The sequence below is a fragment of the Macrobrachium nipponense genome, chromosome 11 (genome assembly GCF_015104395.2).
Source record: "Macrobrachium nipponense isolate FS-2020 chromosome 11, ASM1510439v2, whole genome shotgun sequence".
In the NCBI taxonomy this organism is placed as follows: domain Eukaryota; kingdom Metazoa; phylum Arthropoda; class Malacostraca; order Decapoda; family Palaemonidae; genus Macrobrachium; species Macrobrachium nipponense.
Genome location: NC_061087.1, coordinates 40,093,647 through 40,099,543, shown reverse-complemented (window position 1 = coordinate 40,099,543; position 5,897 = coordinate 40,093,647). Strand labels below are relative to the sequence as shown.

The 5,897-nt window shown below is 35.9% G+C and overlaps 1 protein-coding gene across 1 annotated transcript in view; it reads right to left on the bottom strand.

Annotated features, from left to right (window-relative positions):
• The window catches only part of LOC135205458 (uncharacterized), a 19,577-nt gene extending 13,962 nt beyond the window's left edge, over positions 1 to 5,615 (bottom strand). The window contains exon 1 of the mRNA XM_064236080.1: positions 5,499 to 5,615. The gene's annotated coding sequence lies outside the window, so the exon portion shown is untranslated. The remainder of the gene's footprint in view (positions 1 to 5,498) is intronic.
• Between the last annotated feature and the right edge of the window lie 282 nt (positions 5,616 to 5,897).

Here is a 5,897-nt window from a genome sequence, read left to right as displayed (position 1 = left end):
CATAAAGCGCACTGACATCACTACGCCCTTACGGAATGGTATCAGGTACTGTTCTACTCACGCGTACAGAGATAGTTTCTCAGGCAGCCTCGTAAGTTTGTAACACACCTCAGGCCACCACTTCCCACTTTTAAGCTTACTCTTTGGGATTCTTTTAGTATTCCAGCCTTACAGCAGTAATTCCATCACTTCCCTCTGGTTTCAGCCCAGCTCTTTTTCATTTTTCTTTCCTTTGATTCCGATTGGTAGACTGACATAGATCATCTGCAACATACGTGAACGACTACGTAACTCGAGAATCTCATCTCGATATACATGCTGTCGTAATTGTACATTGCGTACGTCCTAATGTTGTCGCAGCCCTGGGACCGCGACTGACGCCAAACCAAGCGACGGTTGCGGGCTCGAATCGCCCATGTGTGATCTGGCTTTTACTCTTGAACGAAATCTGGTTTCTGTTCATCGTGATGCTGACAATTTATGGCACAAATGGCAAGACGTTAGCAATCGTTCAATATGAATACAAATTCGAAACGTATATGAAAGTTCGATGAACTTTCCATTGTTTGCCACTGTAATTAGAAAAAATGCAGTAATTTACAGTATGTACAATTTCTTGATATTATTTAGTGAAAATTAAAACAATAACTTCAATTACTGGAAGATAATATAAGAAAATAATGGCAATGAACAAAGCCTCTTCAGGATCGTCATAAAAAGTATTCCAGCACTAACTATGTTTTCTTCCTTTTATGTTCAAAAGTAAAAAATATATTAATCGATTTAGAGTAAAATAGACTTGAATCATTGCACATTAAGAGAGTTAAACGCTGTTGCAGTTACTTTTGTATCGAAACCCGTAAGAAAATTCCTTTTGGGTAGATTGATTAATTGATTGATTATGAAATTTAGGTCTTGAGGACTAAGCACCGGAACCCATCACGGTTATTCTGTGCCCTAATGAAGATGAAATATATAAATTAGTATGATTAATTATAAGTGAATGATAATAGTGTTCAAATATACAAGAAAAAAATATGGAATGATGATAGATAAAACAAATAAAAAAATACTTATCGAAATATTATATTTAAAAAATATGTTTTATATAATAAAAATTATTAAAATCTTTACTAATTACCATGGGCGTCCGCAGTGGTGGCATTTGGCCCCCCCTGGAATTTATAGAAAATAAAGAAAAATTGCATGGAAAATACAAAATGATGTAGTTGAGCTTCTCTGTTAGATACAAAAAAGGTATCCCCCTCCCTTTTTCGAAAAAACCCTCCCTCACACCGATCTCCTCATCATTGGCCCCAACTCCCTGCATTTTTTCTGCGGACGCCCATGCTAATAATTGAAATCATATCTCATTAAAATAATCAGATTCTTTCAGGTAATCCATCAGGTTATCTACCTCAACACCATCATTGGAAATTTCTAAAATAGTCTTCCCAGCTATTAAGTATTTTACCCCTAGGTGATTAAATCTAGGACAGAGTACCAGAATGTGCTCAACGGATAGCTGACCATCACAGTGAACACAAACTGCGGCACTGGCTCCCTCTAAATTAGAGCCATGGGTGAAGTGGGTATGGCTAATCCTAAGTGGTGTTAGGATGATCTCAAATCTTGTGATGCGATTAACAAACCCGAACTCCAAAAATCAGTACTTTTTCTAATATTTGTGCACTTCCTATTTGTGGATAAAATGGGGAAGTCCATCTTTACTGCCATTTCTCACGGATGTATCTTCTGATAACTGGATGCATATCCAAACATGGCACCTTATTAGTTCAGAAATCACATCTTGCCGCATTCTTTGCTTCACTTTCAGCCAGTTCGTTCCCTTCTATACCAGTGCCCAGGAACCCTACGAAATTAACTGATTTGTGGCGAACAGAAAGATAAAAAAGCCATTCCTGGATTTTATCAATTAAGGGATGGGTAGGGTTAAAGTTCTTTAGGGATTCTATTACTGTAGATTTAAATTTCTTATCAGATGCAAGATTTAAAGCATCATCTATGGCTGTTGCTTCAGTAGTGAATATGAATGACGAGTCTGGTAACTTTTTTTATAAATGACTCCCCCTCACACACCACTGCACAGCCCATTCCATCTTCGGATTTTGATCCATCAGAATAGATTTTCCTGTCATTTATATGCCTCTCATTATGCTCCAAAAACTTGTTTCTGACGTCTTCTTCCGGACGACCTTCCTTCTCTATCTCTTTAGTGCATACATCTATTGCTGGAATAAACCAAGGAGGGGTAGCAGGATATTTCACTTGTAGGATCTTCTGTGTTTTTATATTATCATCCTCCAGTTCACCCAGCTGTCTGAATTGAAATGGTGTTGAAGATCTACTAAATCTAAAAGGACTTGAATCACGCTGATTCAAGATCTCAAAAGAAGGATTTACCCTAGTGCTTTTCAGCTGCATGGTGTATCTCAGCCCTAGCTCATGTCTCCTTAGGTCCAGTGGTAGCCGATGGGAGTCTACATAGATACTTTCAATGGGTGAAGTTCTAAAAGCTCCAGTGCAGATCCTTAGCCCCATAGTATGCACAATGTCCAATTCCTCAAGTTTAGTCTTTGAAGCAGATGGGTATACTTGGCAGCCATAGTTTAACTTAGATAAACATACTTCATTGTAAAGCCTTAACAACGATTTCTTATTAGCACCCCAATTAAAATTAGATACTATATTTAGTGATCTCTTTACTTTCAGTTTTAAGTGGTCAATATGATTATTCCAAGTGAGCTTTTCATCAAAGACCATTCTTAAAAATTTTGCTTCAGTGGAGTAAGGTAAAATAGTTCCATTTAGGTAAGAGTTGGAATGGTTTCCTTAGTTTGGCACCTGCAGAACAAAACACTAAGGACACTACCCTGAGGAACTCCCTCTTCTTGTAAGAAAGGTCGTGATACATGATTTCTAACTCTGTGGGTTGTAATAATGCATATATATATTATATATAATTAAATATATATATATATATATATATATATATAGATATATATATATATATATATATATATATATATAAAGGTATACGCCATGAGGGAAAATAAACAACAGTTTCCGTGAGATCTTTTGACGTTCAATCGTCCTTTACTTAGCAGATGAACTGACTTACATGAGGAAATGACAATACAAGAAAGGTTGTATAACTGACAGATAAGGATTATAAAGAGATTAGTACCTAGATTCCGACACACCTGGAAGATGAGTAACCTTCCCAAACAAGCATAAACATGGGTACATTTAAAAGTTTAAGACAATCTACTCAGACACAAGGACAAGACCATTAAAGGCTGCATATATGGCGGTATGTAGACTGAAGCGTAGTGTCCACCATTCACACACGAACAAACATGAACAAAAATGGACAGGGGCTCCGCTGTGAATGTGTTTCTTCACAGACGAAAATACATGAATAATATTACATAGAGGGAATGGATTCCCGACGTATGTACATGAAAAGAAAGGGCGTAAAATGCTCTACATTTTATTTCCTGGAAGAAAAGAGAGGACATTTGGATATTCAGACTTTTACAATGGAAGGGCAAACATTCGCCCGAATGTCGTCTTTACATCCTCATATCCGCATTCTGAAACTGTGGATGGGGATGTTGCTTGCAATGCTAATGCGGATGTTAAGAAATTGTCAATACGCATGCGGATATATAAAAATTATGGATAATCCGCGGATGCAGATGTGGATATCCAATCATACATCTACCACACACACAGACACTAGTGTCATAAAATGACACAGTTAATTTATACTTCCATTAAAAGAAAAGTGTTAATTCCTTTATCATTAATTTTACTGTAGATTTATTGTGAGTTACTAGTTAATTAATAACTAGTGATTATTATTTTTCAATTGTAAATCATATTTTTCACCCATATTTCGCAAATGGGACAAGATCGATTTTCCCGCTTCTTGATTCCCGCATTAACGTTTGGGTTATTTCCGGCTTCGTAGCACACATGACGCTTTGAGGGGGCGTTCGTGAGGCATGATAATTGTGAGCAATGCCATTCTTTATTCGTTATATATTATGTAATCACTTCCTGTGCCTATCTTCATGAAGACATCGAACTATCTAAGTATCTTAAGTTAATTTGCATGTTTGGCCAAATGTGTCTGGGGGAGTTATGTAAGAACGCTATGTTAGTTCTTGTCTCTTTGCGTTAGACGAATACCAGCGAGATTTAAGGTAAACACAAATTGATTCCATATTTTGTCATCTAATTCCAGTGCCTAAAATTCCTACCTTCATAGAGAAAATTGTGTGCTGTGGACCATTTTGAGCTATCGGAGATTATAATTTCACCACAACTAGAGTATTTGCGGTGGCTATTATCGCAGTTTTTTGCCCATCTGTATTATTTCTTGGTGACCTTGAAGTCTTACCCGTAGCCTTATCGCACCAACTCGACAGATTTTGAGATAATTTCTTCGATAAGCACTTAATCAGCGACTTATCGGTTCACGACAAGATATAAAAGACAGAAAAGAAGTGAAACGCGAGTTCTCGTGTCTTTCACACACATTATATATATATATATATATATATATATATATATATATATATATATAATATATATATATATATATATATATCTATATCTGTGTGTATGTAGAATTCCAGACCTCAATGCATTTCTAAATCTTCAGTTTCCGCTCTTGCTATATGCCTATAAGAGCTTGAAATAAAACTGTATAATTTACCATTATTTATTTTGCATTCCTTTGCATTCACCGCCTTTGCTTAATGAACTCTGTGATAATAGTTGAAAGGATGAATAACAGTATATTACGCAGCATCTGGCGTTGAAAGGAATAAAAAAAACTACTTGAAATATAGGTAGCAAAGTTCTAAAAACATGACATACCTTAAAGAAAACTTATTGTCGATAAACATTATAGTTTTCTTAATAAGGTGCGATCAAGATTTTAGTACTACAATAGAAACAAATTGCGACAGCGGTCGAAGTATACACTCGTGGATGCGTGCGTGTTTGCGCAACCGTCCCAAGAAACGCAAGCAAAATATATTTTTTTACAAGTTCGGAAATATTTCGTATCGAAACACTAACTGATTTATAATACATGAACGTTTTCACAGCAGCAGCGTTCTTACGCAGAGTGTAAATCTTGCAACTGCAAGATTTACTCTCCGCTTATAGTAGAATAAAAAGCATGTTGATCTTCAGATGTGTTGTAGGCTACGGTGGCTGCCTTCAGATGAGGCCTTCCTTTGTACAACAGCAAAATGCTGCGTTATTCTACGCTAACTTACATCACCCTAAATATCTGCACGGTTATATACTTTAGATCCGAAAATGTACTATTTATTATAAAATATGATATGCATCCATACTGGGTTGCCTTTCTTTCATTTTCAACTTTATTCAATTCTCCTTTTGACTAAATTTAAGAAATGTTATTCATTAGAATCCGTTAATTTCTGTATACTCACAGAATATTAGTGATCCGTTGCCATAAAAATATAGAACTTCTTTTTGTTGTACGTAGGAGTCAGACTTAATCCACTACTCTTGTACCCAACTAGAATGGCTAGTAGCACGATTCTGACAACTATCTGTAACTAAAATGGGAGTAAATGACAACTATGCGATGTTGATGCCAGACGCCACCTATTTTTTAAGGAATTTTTTTCTACGATGATTTTCACTACATTTACCGGGTTTTATGCTCTTGCTATAGTATTGCATATATTACGGTTACAAAGTAATCATTGTTGATGTATAAAGAAACAAGTATTTTTAGCTTACGTTAACCACACGAAAATTTCATATCATCATTAGTCGATGAAAGTGCTTTGCCTTTTCTTTCAATCTACTGAATATTGAAATAA